Genomic DNA, 23507 nt, shown 5'->3' on the forward strand with positions numbered 1-23507 from the left:
AATATTTCGCTATTTCTGTAAATTGATTTATTTACTGGATTTTTTTTCACTTTTGAGTTATATTTTTGACTATATTTGCATTATAAATTATTCTTACCGTTCTTTCTTCACTCATTCGTTCCATATGCCCAAACCTTTTAATTAACCTTAAACCTCAAACCTTAATTTTATCGGTAATGCTTTTTTCAACATACATGAAGAAGATTTACATATTCTTCTTCATCTATGTTGAGATGTGAAAATGTTAACATAACTCCTAGGTAGAGAAAATCCAGATTGTGAACAAGGATTTGGACACACTCAAATGTTGTCCATAAAGTATGTGTGTTTTTTTGAACAAAGAGAAATATTTGTGTTTTTTTATTAACACAAATATTTAAATTTTATTTTATTTCTGTGAGAAATTATACATAATAATAAAATAATAAAACCCTTATCCGCACCCCAACGGTACATAGGGCACTGCGTCATATAAACGCAGTGTTATCTTGATCGTTTACACATGAAGGAAAGGTGATCAGCCCTCCGCTTCAGGTACCAGTCCAGGGTAATAATATTGAATAAATATTACAGTGAAAAAATCACTTATATTTATTTTACCCCCCTTGGGAATCGAACCCGGGACCTCCAGAACGGTAGCCGAGCGTGCTGACCATTACACTACGGAGGCGGACAAGAGAAATTATAGTAAATATTATTAGAAATAGGTATCAAATTGTGGTAGAGTTGGTTCGAACCGAGAATCTCTGACTTGAGAGTCTGCGACACTAACCACGGGACCACAACCCGACATGTATTATTGTCTTATATTTATAATATCTGTTTCAAATAGATCACTTCATTCAGCCATGTGGCTTGGTAGATCTCTGCAAAAAAATAATAATATTTTTAATATGTTTTATAATTGTTCCTTTAAATAAATGTTACAATTTATATAAATAAATAAATAAAAATATCTTAATAAAGGTATCGGTCGATATTAGGCGACTTACCCTACTCTACACATCGCTAATAGGACGTCATTATGTCATGTTATCAATTTTAGAAGGGAGTTTTAAATGGATTTATCAACACATATGCTCTGTGTCTGTGTGATGCCTCCAGGTGAGAACTGTTATGATACAGATTCAGCCTTGGTCAGGTATATATGGTACTTGATGAAAGGCATACATAGACCAAGTATGGAAAGGTGACATTCAAAAACCTCCTCAGGGGTAAGTAGAAAGAATAAAACGCCACACCGTTCTGTCCATCGAGAAATATCGCAGTCGCACAGGAGAAAGTGACCAACTAACAAAATGTAGAATGTTCAGGAGGGCCATTTATATATATATATATATATATATATATATATATATATATATATATATATATATATATATATATATATATATATATATATATATATATATATATATATATATATATATATATATATATATATATATATATATATTCGTATTGGGTAACACTGAAAATTTTGTACTATCGATAAAATTAAGAAAGGTGTGTTGAAATGTTTTGGACATGTGGAACGAATGAGCGAAGAGAGAATAGCAACACAAATTTGAGGCGAATGTATTTCGTAATAGGGGCAGAGGAAGAGCGAGGAAAAGTTGGCAAGATCAAGTAACTAGTAATCTTCCCCACCAAACCACATCTTCCATCTTACATATCGTAGTCGTACAGGAGAAAGTGACCAAGTGCATTTGTGTACAATAACGTGATCATTGACTATTTGATATCTTACTAGCTTAATATTGCCCTGAAAAACATCCCAAAGGATTTTAAACTTGGAAGTATAATATATTGACTTGGTAAAAATGACTAACTGCATTGATGTTTATTTTGTTGCCAAGCAAAAGTGACTTAAATGGCCCTCCTGAACATTTTACGTTTTGGTAGTTGGTCACTTTCTCCTGTACGACTACGATATATAGAACTTTTTTGACATCTCATCAAAGATGAAGAAGAATATAATAATGATATAAGAGTTTCTGCTCAATAAAAAGCTTCTTTATATCTCACCAATAGATGTCTCTAGTGAAGTTCTAGTGATTCAAGAACAATTTCTAAATTGGTTCATATCCATATATAGGACTAATGATATAAGGTGTGTTGAGATGGTTTGGACATGTGGAGCGTATGAGTGAAGAAAGAACGGTTAAACAAATTTATGAGGCGAATGTAGTTGGAAAAAGAAGCAGAGGACGACCGAGGAAAACTTGGCACAATCAGATATGTCAAATACTTGAAAGCGGCCGGGTCAGGAGTCGTAATAATCGTCGGGTATGTATGAGGAGATGCATGAATGTAGAAGAGGCAAAGAATGTTTGCAAGGACAGAGTGGTGTGGCGTTCGATTCTCTCTGCCTACCCCTGCGGGGAAGCGGCGTGATGGTTAGTTAGTTAGGACTTATATGTATATGAGACATCTATATATGGAACTTCCAAGAATTGAGTAGTGTGGTTGTCAAATAATGGGTAGAATTGGTGAATGTTACACGTGTATAAAGTGATCACTTAAACCAGCCTATGACGGTCATCAGCCCCGTAAACTTCCATATTCTTCTTCATCTTTGATGAGATGTCAAAAAATAATATGCACAGAGTATATTCGAGCGCAGACTTTGGCACCGCTCGAACAAACAAGATAGCGATTCGGCGCTGTTTGATAGCGCAATGAGTAGTCAGTAGTTATCTGCCTACCCCTGCCGTCCTTGTGCGGTGCTATTCACCCGCTGACCCAGTTACCAGCGCGGCGCACGCACACCGCCGCGCAGTGCATTGGTACGCCACACTACGCCGCAGGGCTGCAGGCGAGAATAACCGCGGAAGAGGCGCGCAACCGTTTTTTTGCACAAGTCGTAACTTGTGCAAAAAAAATCAGCTGAACGACAGCAAACAATTACTGATAGTCTTTAAAAATATATAAATTTTTATTAAAAATTACATATAAATTATGTTTTCTTTCGGCATGGAACGCGTTATCGTATTTTAAATGGATTTCTATGGGGAAAAAAAGTTTCGCTTAGCGAGTAAGATGCTGGAACGAATTATGCTCGTTATAAGGTTCTACTGTATGTATATATATATATATATATATATATACATATACATATACATATATATATATATATATATATATATATATATATATATATATATATATATATATATATATATATATATATATATATATATATATATATATATATATATATATATATGTGTGTGTGTATAAATTTATATATATTTATTAAAATTTATTTATTCCAAAACATATTACATACATAAGTCACATATCGCTCACTCCTTTCAAGAACGTCATAAATCAAAAATCGTCAATTTTCAGTTGTGCATGTTTCCGGAATGCCCAGAAAATAAACTATATCCCAGCAAAAGAGGCATATTTTTAACTTAGTATTTACCCGCTACAGGGCAGAAAATGTTGTTTTTGCTTTTTGAAGAAAAGGTATTGTTTAATTATTTTTTTAAATAAACTAAATATTTTTCAAATGAAGAAAAAACTTTCAGGTTTTACCTAAAAATATATGTTACGCAGTAAAAAGTTCAATAAGTGGCTTGATATTTATTTTTAATACGTTGTCTTATATTTTTAAACTTTAAAAACGTTCTCCTGAAAAATCAAGTTTTTTGATATATGACGTTGTTGAAAGGAGTGAGCCATATATAATATTCCTGATGAGTAATTTCTACTACTCATTTTGGGACATGGGTTTAAAGCTAATCAAGACTAAAACACAATAAAACGAAATAAAAGTTTTTTTTAAGTGTTGCGTTGTGGTCCCGTGGTTAATGTAGCGAACTCTTAAGTCAGAGTTTCTCGGTTCGAACCCACTCTACCACAATTTGATACCTATTTCTAATAATGAGCCGCTTAGGCTCACAGAAATAGTATGACATTGATATATTTGTGTAAACAATAAAAACACAATTTTTCTATAATTTATTTTTAAGCACTAACTTTGTGATTTTCCATTTTTTAATTAAAATTTTACTTTGTTTTAAAATCACTATAAGTATTTTATTATAACTTAACTATAATGTCTACCGGTTTCGAAGCTAACCGCTTCTTTATCAAGACAAAGAAGCGGTTAGCTTCGAAACCGGTAGACATTATAGTTAAGTTATAATAAAATACCAATAGTGATTTTAAAACAAGGTTACATTTTTATTTTACAAATATTTCTCTTTATTTAAAAAAAATTGATATAAAAAATGTAATTTACCAACTAACTGCATTTACAAAGAAATAAAATTAAAAATATTCTTGGCTGTCTTAACAGCGCCAGTCATCAAGCACGGTTGGGCACCAATGGTCGCATTCCCTCGCACTCACACACCCACAGAGTGCATTTCAGACTGATCATACAATGCGCACACACTGACAAGTGTGCACTTATCTGTGATGCTAAGTACTGTGTATACTGCGCAGCTACGATGCGCTATGACAAGACAGTTCATTGCTAAATTAAGCAGAATTTAAACACCATCAAAATCATGGCTTCTTCTTCATCTTCTGCTTGGTGTAGGCCTTGTGGCCTGTTTTTAAGAGGGATTAGCTTCCTGCGATGTCGATTCCCAGCTGTCAAAGCATCTCTACCTTAGGGTTGGCCGTGCAGTGCGATGTGGGGGAGTCTGGATGGTTCCATTCTCAAGTGTGCATACTATTATCTCATTCATTGCCTTCTCAAAAGATTTTTATTTAATTTTGTTGGCCTCTGTTATAGATCGATTATTAGATTTTTTACAACATTTTGAGTGTGTCCAGTTACTTGTTCACAAAATCTGGATTATCTCCAATTACAGGAGTTATTAATAACTCCTGTAATTGGAGATAATCCAGATTTTGTGAACAAGTATTCGGGCACACTCAAAATGTTGTGAATAAATTATCTGGTCTAATTATAAGGTTTTTTTTAACCCTTATCCACACCCCAATGGTCCATAGGACACTGCATGATATAAACACACGAAGGAAAGGTGATCAGCCCTCCGCTTCAGGTACCAGTCCAGGGTAATATTGAATGAATATAGAGTGAAAAAATCACTTTTATTTATTTGATCCCCTCCTGGGAATCGAACCCGGGACCTCCAGAACGGTAGCCGAGCGTGCTGACCATTACGCTACGGAGGCGGACAAATTATAAGCTTAAATAATAAAAATGAAAATGATATTTCTGGCGTTTCTCGTGTGTGTGATTATACTCCAGGATTCGGACCTCACATACTTATATAAGAGTTTCTGCTTAATAAAAAGCTTCTTTTCATCTCGCCAATAGATGTTTCTAGTGAAGTTCTAGTGATTCAAGAACAATGTTTTAAAATTGGATCATATATATGGAACCAAGAATTTGAGTAGTGTGGTTGTCAATAATGGGTAGAGTTTGTGGGTAGAATTTTCTTCTTCATCTTTGATGAGATGTTGTTTTGTCGAGATAGATTTTGTTTCCTCTAGCGAAGAATACGTTTTATTTGAATCTGTGTTGGGAACAGGAGGGATAATCTAGTGTGGGCCAATCAGGAACTTGTCAGCATTTGCTCATTGCTGGGAGGAAACCACGTGGCACTCCTCAGGAGAAGCCGGACTGCTGACTGTCCTCAACAGGCCTTCCGTTCCACTAGAAGAGGGTTTTTGCATTTTGTCATTTTGTGTCCTAGCTTGGTTTAATGTTCTTCATTTTATCATGTCGCTCACTCCTTTCAAGAACGTCATAAATCAAAAATCGTCAATTTTCAGTTGTTTATATTTTCGAAATGCCCAGAAAATGTACTATAACCCATCAAAAGTGGCATATTTTTAACTTAATATTTACCCGCTACAGGGCAGAAACTGTTGTTTTTGCATTTTGAAGAAAAAGTATTGCTTAATTATTTTTTGAAATATACTAAATATTTTTCAAATGGAGAATAAACCTTCAGGTTTTACCTCATAGGATCTGTTGCACAGTAAAAAGTTTAATAAGTGGCTTGATATTTATTTTTAAAACATTGCATTATATTTTCAAACTTTAAAAACGCTCTCCTGAAAAATCAAGTTTTTTGATTTATGACGTTGTTGAAAGGAGTGAGCGTTGTATGATACCACTTCTCGTGAGAGTTCCTCATGAGCTAGCACGGATCCAATTTTGGATAGGTCTGTGGCTAGCACTAAAAGAGGTTTGGCCTCTTCGTCAGGTGTATTAGGGTTGCATTAGCTGACCATTATCGATCCGGCATAGCTGCTAACCATTGTCCTAGGTGTATATAGGTTATCCTAACGCAATATCAACTTCCTGTCTTGCAAAAAATGTACAATTTTGTCATTGTTTAACGATTATTTCATCATACTTCAAATCTATTGTCGATTTTAGTAGTGACAGGACAATGAGCGCATTGTGAAACAGCGCTTCAACCTATTTTATATATTATTATTATAATTTTTTTATTATATGTTAATTTATTTATCTGAATCAATTGTTTTGAATTTTTTAAATTTTAATTGATTTTTTATTTCTTCCTAAGTAGGGCAGTCGTTAGCGCGTTTGACTAGTATGCTAGAGGTCCGGGGTTCGATTCCCTGATGGGTCTATAGGTGAAGAAGAATATGAATGCTTGGGTATTTACAGGGCTAACGATATGTCATTGGCTGGTTCAAGTGATCATTTTATACACGTGTAACATTCACCCATGATTGACAACCACATTACTAAAATTTTTGTGACATGTATATATTATATAATTCTATAATTGACACGTTCTTTCATATGTGAGTTCTCGACAGCATCTATGTTTTAGTTGACTAAGCTTTTTATTCAGTGCAGGTGGTTTTGAAGTGTATGTATGTAAGTCTTTTATTTTTAGTACTTTTTCCTAAACGTTTTCGACAAACACCTTGTCATCTTCAGGGATGGATATGTACCAAACGTATAACAGAGAAACATTCAATATGAAATTATTTCTAGTTAGGTTAGTTCTCTGTTTTTAGTTTAGTGCGTATCCATCCCTGAAGATGACAAGGTGCTTTATACGATTTATGATATATGTATGAGTTCCGAAAATTAGAGTAGTGTGGTTGTCAATCATGGGTAGAATGGTGAATGTTACACGTGTGTAAAGTTAACACTTTACCAGCCAACGTCATTTCATAAGCCAGACTTTTATATTCTTCAGATAAATACCCAGACTTTTGTATTCCTCTTTATCCATGTCGAGATGTCAGAATATTCCAAGTTCTTCTTCATCTTTGTCGAGATGCCAATATAATTAAGTGTAGAAACCCAGGCTTGTGAACAAGGATTTGGACACACTCAAAATATTGTATCTAAAATAATTATTATCAAGTTTTTAAACCAATTTTTTAACACGCTTTTAAAATGGTGTCCATGTCAATTTAAAATGGTTTTCTATAATATATAAAAAGTGCCATTTGAATTATCATATTAATGAAACGAATTTGTCATAGCCTTTCACGCTTCGTTGGCTTCAAATATTTTATTGAAAGATGTAAAAAAAATCAAGGTTCGATGCCTGCTCATAGCTAAATGAAATCTCTTTTTAAACAACCTTTGAGTATCGATTCGACTGTCTGTTGCCTGTTGTCCCTTTCAAAAACCACGTCATTGGATTTGCCGCACATTCTTCAGCAAATCACTTTCCTTGCACACACTATACACCCTTGTCACCAGCTCCTGCAGTCTTCTCTGCTATCGGCAAGAAGCATCGTCAGCATACAAAAGGCCACAGACTAACATTTTAGCTCAAAACCTTTCATCCACGTATGGACAAGCCAGGACACAAAGGCCTGCTGATGACAGTCAGCAGTCCACCTTCTCCTGAGGAGTGCAACGTGGTTTCCTCCCAGCAACGAGCAAATGCTGACAAGTTCCTGATTGACCCACACTAGATTATCCCTCCTGTTCCCAACACAGTTACAAATAAAAACACGTTTTAGTTAGAAGAAACAGAGATGTCGAAAAACATATTATACACCTTTATCACCAGCTCCTGCAGGTCTTCTCTGCTATCGGCAAGAAGCATCGTCAGCATGCAAAAGGCAATAGACGACATGGACGAATAAAGAGTCGCACGAATATGGAAGCGGACGAATTCAGAGGTCCAGCTGTATTGCAATATAATTACAAAGTAACAGACAAGGTTAAAATTTCTAAATGCTTGCCCTTCAATGTAGAAACTAGAGAATTCGAATATTTTGCTGTAAAAAACTTTGAAGGTAAATTATTTTACAACAAGCTTACAGTGCAGTGGTTTGCGTGACTGACCACAGTTGCCATCGCCACCGGTTCGATTTTTGCTAACCCAGCATCAGTAATATTTTTTTTACAATATTTAAAAAAATTTTATAAAATAGTTTTTTTCTATTTGTACGCAAGGACAAATTCTGGATTTTATTCACAAATTAAAATTTCACTTAGTAAATACCACTATTTCTTAAAATCTACTGTGACACGTGTTTCCATGCATTCAGCATCATTTTTAAACACCGTATGATGCGGAATGCATCGAAACACGTGTCACAGTGGATTTTAAGAAATAGTGGTATTTACTGAGCAAAATTTTAATTAAAAATTCAAAGATATTACCACAAAGTGACTGACGAATCAATAAATGGAGTATATATTTGTAAAAAAAAAAACTAACCATCACGCCGCTTCTCCGCAGGGGTAGGCAGAGAGAATAGAGCGCCACACCACTCTGTCCTTGCAAAAATTCTTCGCCTCTTCCACGTTCATGCATCTCCTCATTCATACTCGCCGATTGTTACGACTCCTAACCTGACCACTTTCAAGTATTTGGTATACCTGATCGTGCCATGTTTTTCTCGGTCTTCCTCTGCTTCTTTTCCCACTAACATTCGCCTCATAAATTTGTTTTTACCGTTCTTTCCTCACTCATTCGTTCTACATGTCCAAACCATCTCAACACACCTATTTGTATAGCTTGTAATTTTGAGTCCGAATACTTGTTCACAAATCTGGGTTTCTCCACTTTTATATCTCAATTTAGACGAAGAAGATAATGGAAGTCTGGGTACCTAAAGGGCTTACGACCTGTCAAGGGTCAAGTGATCACTTTACACACTTGTAACATTCACCATTCTATCCACGATTGCCAACTATTTTACTTACATTTTGGAAGTCATTCATTTCTGATCAATCTTATGACGTTCCATGATATAGTTCACAACAGCCATCTACTGTATTATTGGATTTAGATAGCTTTTACTTAGCAGAAACCCTGAATTTTATATGTACTCGTATATTCTAAAAAAAATGTTTCCGGAAAGGCGTGTGGCCCCTAGCGCAACCGCTCGCGTTCTGAATTTCTGAATTTGAAAGTTTGGGATCTCGGCCTTAAAAAAAGTCAGTGCGAAGATCACTAATTTTGCATTTGAAATTTAGAATGTTTATTTTAAAAATTTTCTTTCAAATATTTATAGCAATGAGTGCAAGTGAGAGCGTGTATTTGCTGTCGAATGAGTGAAATGGAACATTTTTTCAGTGTCGCTAATTTTGCTTTTGAAATTTAGAATGTTTATTTTTTTAATTTTCTTTCAAATATTTATAGCAATGAGTGCAAATGAGTAAAAGCATGTATTGCGGTTGAATGAGTGAAATGGAACATATTTCAATGTCGCTTATTTTGTATTTAAAATTTGGAATGTTTATTTTTTAAATTTTCTTTCAAATATTTATAGCCGTGAGTGCAAGTGAGTGAGAGTTTGTATTGCGGTTGTAGGAGTGAAATGGAACATTTTTCCTTGTCGCATTTCTTCGCCGCGTTTTCCGCGAGCGCGAGCGAGACGGGAGATGAGTTTTCTTTTGTGCGGTGGGATATCGCGTGCGTGTGAAAGTGACAGATGTATGCGTGGTGCATACTCGGAAAGTGACGTGAATCCGGACGTTCTTTGAATATGTTCGTAATTGTATAGGGGTGCATTCTGATTCAATGACACACTTAAAAAAAAATTAATAAAACAATAAAAATTATTAATTTATGAAAAAAAAAAAAGATAAAAGAAATAAGATCACTCTCCTAATCATTCATCGTTCACTTTGTGTAATACCATTTTAATAAACTCTAATTCGTGACTACCCGATTCGGAATAATCGTGCCATCATCAGGTCATTCATATAAAATTATTACGGTTTGACATTTGCACAAACACATATATATATATATATATATATACATATATATATATATATATATATATATATATATATATATATATATATATATATATATATATATATATATATATATTTTTATATATATATATATATATGTATATATATATATATATATATATATATATATATATATATATATATATATGTATATATATATATATATATATATATATATATATATATATATATATATATATATATATATATATATATATATATTTTAAAATCGAGTCCCAATATTAGTAATATTGAATAAAAATTAGAGTGAAAAATCACTAAAATTTATTTGACCCCCCTAGTAATCGAACCCGTTACCTCCAGTACGATAGCTGAGCGTGCTGACCATTACACTACCGAGGTGGACAAAAGTTATCAAAAGTGCTTATTTGGCACTGTATAAATAAATACTTGAATTAGTTGGCACTTAGTGTTTGGCGTTAAACAATTGTTTGAAATTAAAAATTTTAATACATTAAAATATCACTTATGTATTGACTACTAAGATACTAAAGTTAAATTTGAATTGAAAGTCCGAGAAAGTTATAAATTTGCATGGATTACTGACGTTTATTGGCGTTTAAAACCATTTAGTTATTTTGTTTCGCTATCCCTGTAAGAAAATATGACCTTGCAAGGAAAAGTCCATTACAAAAAAAAGATTAATCCAATACTCACTTCTCCATCATACCCTGATCAATATGCGGTTATAATGTTCGTAAAAAATACCATGGTTATTGTATATTTTTTAACTTTTTGTCCGCCTCCGTAGTGTAATGATCAGCACGCTCGGCTACCGTTCTGGAGGTCCCGGGTTCGATTCCCAGGGGGGGGTCAAATGAATATAAGTGATTTTTTCAGTCTAATATTTATTCGATTTTACCCTGGACTGGTACTTGAAGATGAGGGCTGATCACCTTTCCTTCGTAAAACGATCAAGATAACACTGCGTTCATATGAAGCAGTGCCCTATGCACCATTGGGGTGCGGATAAGGGTTTTATTATTATTATTATTCTAACCACTTTTTTTCATATGGTGTACGGATTGCGTGGAAATTTTTGGTAAGGGAAAGGTAATTAACTATGAGTATTTCAATGTTTTAGAATTTAGTACATAAACCCTGATGATGACAAGGTTCTTGTCGAAACCGGTTGGGTAAAGTGTACCAATAAAAAGTAGTTAAAACAAGGTTCTTTTATTTTATAAAGTTTATAAAATGTGCCACAAAATATCTGCGAAAAACATTCAAGAAATGTATTTTTTGTGCTTAAAATCAACGTTAACGCAATCCGTTTCGACACGTTTAATGAAATTTCCCATAGCAATGAGTAGACGTCAAAAAAGTGTCAAAAGTCTACGTCATCAGAGGTTATATTAGACTTAATGTATAGATGTAAAGGAAGTGAGGTTAGGTTAGGTTAAAAATACGAAGTCTACAAAAAAATTAAGATTTAAAAGTTTTTAATATTTCATGAAAGCATTTAACTTTTATCAAAAAATAAAATTTCATGAAAAGGTACAACATTGATTTATTTAACATAAAATGTCTGACAAGAATTGAGATAAAAAAAAGCATAATATATTTTTTTTTAAAACTGGTTTCAGCACAATTTTCAAATATATATACATATATATTTTATTTTGGAGTTGGCAAAAGAAGGATGAAAGTAGACTGAATGCAATCGAAATGCGATCTCTCAGAAGAATGTGCGACAAAACGATGTATGATAGATGTACGAATAGTGAAATAAGGAAGGAATGCAAAGCTGAGATAAGCATTATCGATAAAATTAAGAAAGGTGTGTTGAGATGGTTTGGAGATGTAGAACGAATGAGTGAGGAAAGAACGGTAAAACAAATTTATGAGGCGAATGTTAGCGGGAAAAGAAGCAGAGGAAGACCGAGAAAAACATGGCACGATCAGGTATGCCAAATACTTGAAAGTGGTCAGGTTAGGAGTCGTAACAATCGGCGGGTTTGTATGAGGAGATGCATGAACGTGGAAGAGGCGAAGAATGTTTGCAAGGACAGAGTGGTGTGGCGCTCTATTCTCTCTGCCTACCCCTACGGGAAAGCGGCGTGATGGTTAGTTACTTTTTTTTTAAATTTAATATATTTACATTTTTATTTATAACATAATAAATACATTTGAATCATTTATACATATGGAGAACTTTTATATTTCGATTCGCTGTGCCTCTCCATAAAAGAGACTGTGCTCTTGTGCTTGGAGAGGGACTTACACTCGTGGTTTAATGTTATATAATAAAAGATATATTAGTTTTTTTTTCATATAAAAGTGCATTAATTCACAAAAAAAATGTGTATTTAATCAACAAGTATATATGTATTATAAAGAAATTAATATTTCATCGCAAATTATAATATCACAAAGAAATCAATCATACACTTTCCTTATCATTGATTGAATTTGTTTATTTGAGAGTACGCCCTTAATGTTCAAAATTAATTATGTACCATTTCCGTAAAAATATGTGATTAAAAAAAAAAACATAAATTGGCACCAGAATGTTCCAAATATACAAATCGTTTCAAACAACAAATAAAGTTGATATTTCAAAAATGTTTGAAGTGCGGCCCCCTCCGATGTCTGGTAACGTCTGTTTTTTTTTAATTACCTAACGTCCAAGTGACTCTGCAATCTAGCTACGGCTTATGCAACACCGCTTATCATGACCCTACTCAGGCTTCAACTTTTTAAGATTCATAGCCAATGCCTACTCGTGAGTGGATTTACTCTTATGATTAAAGTTACTATAATTTCATGTCCGCCTCCGTAGTGTAATGGTCAGCACGCTCGGCTACCGTTCCGGAGGTCCTGGGTTCGATTCCCAGGGGGGGTAAAATAAATATAAGTGATTTTTTCGTTGTAATATTTATTTAATATTACCCTGGACTGGTACCTGAAGCGGAGGGCTGATCACATTTCCTTCACGTGTAAACGATGAAGATAACACTGCGTTTATATGAAGCAGTGCCCTATGCACCATTGGGGTGCGGATAAGGGTTTTATTATTATTATTATTCTAACCACTTTTTTTTGGTTTACGGATTGCGTGGAATTTTTTGGTAAGGGAAGAATAATTAACTATAAGTATTTCAATGTTTTACAATTTAGTACATAAACCCTGATGATGACAAGGTTCTTGTCGAAACCGGTTGGATAAAGTGTACCAATAAAAAGTAGTTAAAACATAGTTGTTTTATTTTATAAAGTTTATAAATGTACCACAAAATATCTGCGAAACACATTCAAGAAATGTATATTTTATTTTTAGTACATATAACGTACTGCTTGTTCTTGAAGAGTAATTGCGCGGACCCTAGACGCAGATTTCGTGATTCGCGACCCTAACTTTTCGTTCCGAAGACCAAAGGTTCACAGCCTCTGATTGAGCAAGGTATATTACTGAAATATGGGCACGTGGAATGATAAATCCGTATTTAATTGATTTCCAAATATGATTTAAATGTCTCCAGATAAATTTGCATATTTTCTCCGCGTGGAATAAATTTGAATATAATAAAATCGACCACAAGCGAAAGATAAAAAAATGTCGTGAGACATAACAGGTAATAATTTACGTGTTCAAAGGCAGCTTTGTCGCGTTTCCTGAGATGAATGTGGTGAAAGTGAAATTGGTATTTGATGGTAATAAAAGTTGATAATTTATTGATATTATATAATTAATTGAATACCATAAGCCAGCATTTAATTTTTAACATTTAATTTTGATTACGATTCAGCTTTCGTTAATTTTACGTAATGACGACTTGAACCTCGCTAATTAGAAATGTAATAAAAATATTTACAACATTTTCAGGGGGGGAGGGTTGATTAAATATAAGTGGTTTTATCACTCTAATATTTATTCAATATTATCCTGGGACTGGTACCCGAAGCGGAGGGCTGATCACTTTCTCTTCATATTTAGACGATCAAGATAAGATTGCGTTTATATGATGCAGTGCTCTATGCACCATTGGGGTGCGGGTAAGGGTTTGAAGAAAAAAGAAGAATGATTTGAACCTCGCGTTTCGAAAAAAAATTTCTTTTAATATGTTAAAAAATTGTGATTTAAATAAATGTATACAGTTTATGTTAATAAAAAAATAAAAAAATAAGTAGTTTGTGTTTTCAATATTGAAAGCATTGACTTTGTGGATCATATTGATATATTATTTCGAGAAATAAAAAGACTTTGTGTTCTGATCCACTCACATTTTTATTAACCAACTAGTTTCGGCAACAACCTGTTGCCCTCTTCAGGGTTTAATTTATGAAATATTAAACGCTATTATCATAAATTAAACCCTGAAGAGGGCAACAGGTTGTTGCCGAAACTAGTTGGTTAATAAAAATGTGAGTGGATCAAAACACAAAGTATTTTTATTTCTCGAAATAATATAAGTAGTTTGTACTTAAATGTAACCATGTTTTTTACACATAAATAATTTTATACGTATCTGATTAGATAATTACTTCTCAAAGCAGTTATAATGTATTATTAAATATTATATATGCATTTAGATCTTTTCTATTATTAAAGAAAACACTTGTTTTTTTTACCACTCGGTTTTATTTTATGACTAGTTTCGGAAGCTTTCATCTTCAGGTCTAAATATAAACTAAAACATAAATAATTAACTAAGGAGAGGGGTTAGTTAGGGGGAGGGGGTTTATTCAAGGGGCGGTGTTTGAAAATAAAGGAAAAATGGAAAGCAAAGGTGAAGAATTTTGAAACAGTATATTATTTATTAAATTATTATTAGATTTTTTTTGGATTTGTGTGGCCAGTAGATCTATTCTGTTTTCATACATCGCTCACTCCTTTCAACAACGTCATATATAAAAAATAAACTTGATTTTTCAGGACATCGTTTTTAACGTTTAAAAATATCTATTATAAAACGTATTCAAAATAAATATCAAGCCACTTATTGTGCAACAGATCTTTTTAGGTAAAACCTGAATGTTTTTTCTCCATTCGAAAAATATTTAGTATATTAATAAAACTAATTAATTTTTTTTTTTCAAAATGCAAAAGCAACACTTTCTACCCTGTAGCGGGTAAATATTAAGTTAAAAATATGCCGCTTTTGCTGGGACATAGTAAATTTTCTGGGCATTCCGAAAACATGCACAACTGAAAATTGACGATTTTTGATATATGACGTTGTTGAAAGCAGTGAGCGTCATGTACTTTTATCCTTTAAAACTAATGCATAATTATTACACATCATATATAAAAAGAAATAACCAATTTTTTCGACTCACAAGAAAACCTTTGGAACGAATTATTCACGTAAATACAGGACTTACCGTATATTTTTTTTTTGTAATTATTACCTGTTCATACATATATTAATTTTGACCAGCGAATCCACAATGCGCCCCGCGCATAGAACTAGCGGCAGTATGTGCGTGTAGTATGGCGCGCCGAACATAGCCGAGCGAACATATGTCCGCGGCGGAAACAGCCGAACTGGAAAGTGGGTCAGTGTAGTTCTTCTCGTCGCGTATATTACGTGTGCACCAACACACGCGCATCCCTGTACGTATACGGGCAAGCCTGGCTTACACGGATGGATAGTTTACCAGAAAAAAATAGTATGTTTTTAACACCTAATGATGATATAAACAACGACTTATCGATGTTATTTGCTTGGTTTTTAACACCTGATAATGATATAAAACAACTTACAACATTTTGAGTGTGTCCAAATACTTGTTCACAAAATCTGGATTATCTCAAATTACAGGAGTTATTTTCATATTATTTTTTGACATCTCATCAAAGATGAAGAAAAAAAAATATATATATATAAAAACAACTTATTGCTGTTATTTGATTTATTTTAAACACCACGTTAGGTGTTCAAATGATATTAACAACGACTTATAATAATAATAATAACCTTGGATGATTTATATAGCGCCATTTTCGTAAAAAACTACCTCAAGGGCGCTTATACAGGTATGGATTATGATATGAAAATGATAATGTGAGAAAACTAAAAAATGTGTTAATGAAAAACGTCGTCAATCGGCTGAGTCTGAAGGCAGGAAAGTGGAGCCGCCGTATTGTTGCGCTTTCTTCTCGGTCTTCTTGGGCTGTTATCGTTGTTATTTGCTTGGTTTTCACCACCTAATAATGATATAAAAATGACTTATTGTTGTTATTTTAATTTATTTTTAACACCTAATGATGATTTAAACAAGGACTTATCGTTGTTATTTGCTTGGTTTTCATTTTATAATTTTTCGTCATTTTAATAACGATAAAAAAATGACTTATTGTTACTAATATAAACAACGACTTATCGATGTGATTTGGAAAATTTGCCTTCGCAAAAACGTTATTTTCGTAAGCTGGCAATGAATTAAGTCACAGAAACGATGGAGTTATTTTAATGTAGGTGTCATTGCTAAACTATTGGCCGCTCTATTTGTGATGTCTATGCCCCCCCTCCCACCCCCCCTCTCCCATCATATTAGTATAACACAAAAATGGTAGTGTAGTGGTAAACAAACAATCCATACTACTACTATTACAGCTCTTTAAACCATAGACAATTAAGCATGTGACGTTATAAAATTTTCAATGACGGAAATTTGACGACGTATGCGAACGCACGTTTTTTGTTTTATTCAAATATCTAAAGTTTAAACTTTAATATCTCCCTTACTTCTCTACAGATTTCAATAAGAATGTTATCGATGGTCTTGTGGTTTTTCATATTAATTTATTAGCCAATAATCCAACATCCTGAAAAAGGCCTATTACGTATTACTTTACACATTTCGATTTTAGACAATTTACGGTGTGATACGGTCTTAACACGCGCGAATAACACACACATTCGCAAACTATGTCGTAATATGTAGGGTCATTGCACTAAACCCTATACGTTGCACCTCGCGATGGAGCGAGACGAAGCGACGCAACCGACCTCCCAAGCAACTAGAAAAAACGAGATGGCAATACCCTCTTCGGCACATCTTTCAGCGAAGACCTTGTAGAACGGAACGGAAGATATGCAAGCCTGGAAAAGCGTCGGCCAGAAAGCGACAAAACGCGAGACGTAGGTTCATTTTCCCGCGCGACAGGTAGACAACGGTTTTGCTTGATTTATTTGTGTGAAAGTGATAAAAAATGCTATTTTTAGTGGCGCCGAGTGAAACAGGTAGCGGATACGTAGGTGATGTATTATAATCCGCGCGAGAGAGATAGCGGTATACGATTTTGCTTACACGGAGCGGGACAGATGATAGGAATATATTATTTTTTCTTTGTTGATGACTGACAATAGATTTTTTTTCTCGTCTATGGATAGTTATTTCGCAGTAAATAATAATTAAAGATGAGGTTTATGAATGACATCTCAACTCACACACAGATAAGTAAGTTTTTATCAAGTCTTTAGGCATTTACAGGGCTTAGGACCTATTATAGAGTGATTACTATAAATACTATGTAACGTCTAATATTCTACTCATGTTTTATGCAACATATGACGTTGATTTTTAAAAATTCATATAAAATTATTTTCAGTGCTGCCATCTGTTGAAATTTTACGTAAATTAATTAACGCTTAAACTTATACAAACTGAGCATCGCAAATTGTATAATTTGACCCGATATTTGATTATACTTGGAATACTGTTGAAATAGGAGATTTTAAAACGTCTTTAGAGGCGAAACAGCTATCGATAAATAATAAAATCCATAAATATCGTATCTAAAAAAAATATTTAATTTTAATATTTTACTTCAAATATTATTATTTCTCATAAATCTATTGTGACACGTGTTTCGATCCATTCTGCATCATTTTCAAATACCGTATGCCGTATAAAAATGATGCGGAATGCCTCGAAACACGTGTCAAAATAGATTAAAAAAAATAGTGGTATTTACCGAGTAAAACTGAATTAAAAAATGGATAGATATGACCACAAAATGACTGCTGAATCAAATGATAAAAATTAATCATACCCTTCCACGCAGCAATGGTGCTTAGGGCACTACAAGCGCAGAAGTATTCACCTTGCCTTCGTATGAGTGACGATCAACATAACACTGCGTCAGTAAAATGCAGTGCCCTATTCACCATTGGGTGCGGATAAGGGTTAGAATAAGTTATATTAGCACTTTTAATCTATTTTTATTTCTGATTCTGTTGTATTCTTGCCAGTGTTCTTTATTATAACCTAAAATATAACATAGGTCATTCCTTTGTGGGATTTTTTTTTTGTATTAATATATATTATTTAATACTTTTGTACTTGTAATTGTTATGTATTGTGAAAGAAGTATACAAAGAAAAAAATATATTAAATTAATTTTTCCTAACCCAACCTAACCTAACTGAACCTAAAATATAATGTATACCCACACACAGGCCATGCCGCTGTGGGATTTTTTGTTTAATCATGTACATATTATAATATTTTTGTGCTTGTAATCGTAATGTATTGTGAAATACAAAAAAAATATGTAATGAAAAAAAGATTTGAAATTCTTTTTTTCTAACCTAACCTAACATAGCTTAACCTAAAATATTATGTATTCCCACCCACACACAGGCCATGCTTATGTGGGATCATTTTTTGTATCAATACATTTAAAAGAATATTTTTGTATTTGTAATTATAATATATTGTAAAAAACAAAAAAAGTATACAAAGAAAAAAATATATTTAATTCATTTTTCCTAACCTAACCTAACCTAACTGAATCTAAAATATAATGTATACCCACACACAGGTCATGCCTTTGTGGGATCATTTTTTGTATCAATACATTTAAAAGAATATTTTTGTATTTGTAATTATAATATATTGTAAAAAACAAAAAAAGTATACGAAGAAAAAAATATATTTAATTAATTTTTCCTAACCTAACCTAACCTAACTTAATCTAATATATAATGTATACCCACACACAGGTCATGCCTTTGTGGGATCATTTTTTGTATTAATACATTTAAAATAATATTTTTGTATTTGTAATTATAATATATTGTAAAAAACAAAAAAAAAGTATACGAAGAAAAAAATATATTTAATTAATTTTTCCTAACCTAACCTAACCTAACTTAATCTAATATATAATGTATACCCACACACAGGCCATGCCTTGGTGGGATCTTTTTTTGTATTAACATACATTTAAAATAATATTTTATTACTTGTAATTATAATACATTGTGCAATGCAAAAAAAATATGTAAAGAAAAAAATTGAAATTATTTTTTCTAACCTAACCTAACTTAATCTAAAATAAAATGTATACCCACACACTGGCCATGCCTTTGTGGGATCTTTTTTTGTATTAATATAATAGAATATTTTTGTACTTGTAATTTTAATATATATATTTGTCCGCCTCCATAGTGTAGTGGTTAGCGCGCTAGGCTACCACGCTGGAGGTCCCGGGTTCGATTCCCAAGAGGGTCCAAATAAATATTAGTGATTTTTCAGTCTAATATTTAATTAATATGACCCTGAACTGGTACCTGAAGCGGAAGGCTGATCACCTTTCCTTCGTGTATTTAACGATCAAGATAACACTGTTTCTATACGATGCAGTGCCCTATGCACCATTGGGGTGCGGATAAGGGGTGGAGAATTTTAATATATTGTGAAATGAAACGAAAAAAGAAAAAATATATGGAATTCGAGTTAAAAAACGGTAACAAATATCGTCCAAATTGTGTTATAAAAAAAGTAAGAATTTCATTAGCTGTGGGACACTTGCACCAAATATTGCAAATCAATCATTGCACAGACGATGCCCAAAACCGCTGACGGTGGAAAGCATGCAAGAGAAGCGTTGACCGGCCTGCTTACTCCACACATAAGTGCAGTGTTGTGCTTGCTCAGCACAGCACAGCACGTGTGCTCATTGACTTATAGTGAAAAGGGGGCTTGCCATATTACCACATCTTATCTTATTATCATGCCTTTATACCATCCTCACCTTCCCATCTCCCCGAATCATCATCATAACCCTTCTCATCCTTATCTCCACGTATCATCATCATCATCATCTCTTGTCTCATCGTCATAATCATTTCCACGTCTCATCATCATCCTCATCTCCCCGTCTTATCATTATCATCTCCCCGTCTTATTCTCATCTCCCCGTCTCATATAAATGTTTCGGCTGACGAATAATTCGGTCTAATTTGTAAGTCAAATAAAAATAAATTCGCTACCTGATCATTGCTCTTTTTTAAAATTTGTATCAATATCTCGTGTTCCTCCGTATTTCTTTTCATAAATTATATGCTCGTTTTAAATTTTCTTTTTTTTGGTAAAAATAATTTTATTATTTTCGGTTGGCTTTTGAAGCCGTGCCCGGTTGCCAAATTCGCCGGTTTATTCCGCAGCCGTGCGCGGGCGAGGGTTCAACGACCTGCCAAAATCTAAACAACGGTACATAATGCCTCTCCCGCTCATACTTCGGGACCGCTCGGGACTCTCCGCGGCCGCTCGGCCCTCTCCGGAGCCGCTCGGCTGCCCGCGAGAGCGCTCGGCAATCTCCGAACCGTCTTCGGGTGCGATGCTCGCATGTCGCAATGCTTACGGGATCGCGGGCCAGTTTTTAAACTGCGGCCAGCGAAAAATTAATAATTGTGAAGAAAAATTAACGAAATTCGAATATCATAATTTTTTTAATCTTTACCAATTTTAAAGTTCACAAAAATCATGTTTGTTATTCGTTTGAATGGTTTCGCCACTTTATCTCTTAAGAATTATTACAAAACTATTTTTGAATGTAATGACTTTAAAAATTTTTCACCGAAGATTTTTACAATACAAACGAGAATTTCGCCTTTAATGCCATTTAAAAAATTGTTGAAAAAAATCAAATTGTAAAAAAAAATGCCGAGACCTTAAAAATAAATCATAAATTCGAGGCTTTTTCTTTAGTCTCACTGATTTTGAATATTTAAAAATATATATTTATCAGTGAAAAAAGGGAAAAAATTTCCATGAAAATTCGTTGCGTGGAAACAAACCCTGCAAAAATCTAAAAAATAAAGTCATAATTTTCTTTTAAAAAAAGTAAAATAGTCAGTCAACATAGGTAGAATAGTTTTTAAATATTTATGACAAAATGGCTCAATGTATTGTTCAAAAAAAATGGTAAGAAAATATCATATATTTTATCTAACGGTGAAATCGTGTAATTTAACATAGCTCTATATTATTTGGTATCAAGCCACGAGATTCCATTATTTTAAACAAATAAAATAATATAATTTTGAAATAAGTCAATATGGTTGAGTTTTGAAGTGGTTATATAAGATGTAACAAAATAAATTAAAATTTAGATAATTGTTTCTGTCGTACATTGACAATCTAGCCCCCAAGAACGGGTCGGAGTGTTATGCAGGAGCCTGCATTTTCCTTACTGCACTGATGCAAAAGCAATGCGATTATTGGGCGAGCAAAGACCTCGTGAACAGTTGAACGCCGGTCGAATAAATAACGGGTTTCCCATTTTCTGATATTCATTATGAATTCGCATACGTTTCTAAGCGGAATCCAACTTGGTATAATATCGGTTATAATGTGTGTATTAATTTTAAATCAAACACAGATTTTTAGAGTCAACTAAGTTATATTTTATTAACAAAACACATAAAAAAATATTTTGTGATAATTGTTTCCCCTAGTTATGGCATTATCAAATGAATCGGTTATAATGCTCTAACGGTTTCATTAAAACTAGTTTTTTTTAAATTCCAACATTAAAAAGAAAACAAATGATTTTTTTTGTTTTTAAATAAAAAATCTTACCCTTATCTACAACCAATCTTACATGGGCATTGCATCTTATCGACGCAGTGTTATCTTGATCGTTAATTACATGAAGACAAGGCGATCAGTCTTAACTGAATAATATTAATTAATCATGTACACGAAATACCATTTTTCTTCATAAAGAGATATTCATAGAGAGGTCTGTTTTGCTTTATTCAGGGAATTGGTACTTAATTTTAATCATAATAATATTCAGGAATTTCGTAAAATGCTGTTTCTCAGGAACTTTAATTAAATAAATCCAGAAAAGTTACAAAGAGGGTAGGTACTTTTATGACCAAGTTTCTTGGCTGTCATGTTCACTCTGGGTTTGATCTTCAACGCGATCAATAAACCAAGAGTACATATCTTTATATAATACATATGAATAATAGATGGGGATAGAATAACTAATCCTATCTTCTATTTCATGGAACTAAAAAAAATTATTATTTTGTTTTTAATATCTGACTCGAGTCTTCTTTTGCTTAAATATTATTTCATTAATTACTTGTAAAAACGAATGGCGTTAAAAATATTTCTTATGACTAACTAACTAACTAACCATCACGCAGCTTCCCCGTAGGGGTAGGCAGAGAGAATATTACGCCACACCACTCTGTCCTCTTCCACGTTCATGCATCTCCTCATACATACCCGCCGATGTTCTCAAGGCGTAATTCTATCAAATATTGTGTAAGATAATTTGTCGGTTAGGAAATCCAATATGTTACTATATACTGAGTGACATTTGAACCGTACTGGACAACTGTGGTTAGTTTGACTCAAGAACAAAGTAACGCTGCATCGAACCAATGATTTACCACATGCATGATTGGGTGTAGATAATAGAATAAGAAGAATTTAATAAATGTATTGCTGAGTTTATCTGTTTAAATAGCACCCGTATAAACAATGGTGCTGAAAAACTATTATTCAAATTAATATTGTGCAATTAATGTTGCTAGCTTTTCTGAGAATGAAATTTCCGAATGGTCGCCCATAAACGTTTTATTGGAATCATCAATATTTCGTTGGTGGCCACTTGTTTCGAAAGATATTTTTATTACCTGATTGCAGAAATGGTACCTTTGATAATTATGTTCAAGGGGCAATTCCGGTCAAAGTGTTACCTAATTTTGTGCGCTTTTTTGCAGAAGTGTCATTTTCGTCACCGCATGCGATCAATGTACGAGGGACACGGGTCGTTTAGTCACCAGGGGATGTTCATGCAACTAGTGGAATGTATTTTAGTAAAAATATTTAATTATATTAGTTTAAAAAAATCTAAAGCATTTTATTAGACTTATTTACACTTAAATATTATTCCATTTAGATACTTAAAAAAATACCATGACATAAATATATGTATGTTCTTTTTTAATGAAATAAAGAAATGTGTATTCATATTTATACATTTCAGTGCCCATTTTCACATTGGAAAAAATACATT

The sequence above is a fragment of the Brachycentrus maculatus genome, unplaced genomic scaffold (assembly GCF_059751285.1).
Source record: "Brachycentrus maculatus isolate JH-2025_06_01 unplaced genomic scaffold, ASM5975128v1 h1tg000563l, whole genome shotgun sequence".
NCBI classification, from domain to species: domain Eukaryota; kingdom Metazoa; phylum Arthropoda; class Insecta; order Trichoptera; family Brachycentridae; genus Brachycentrus; species Brachycentrus maculatus.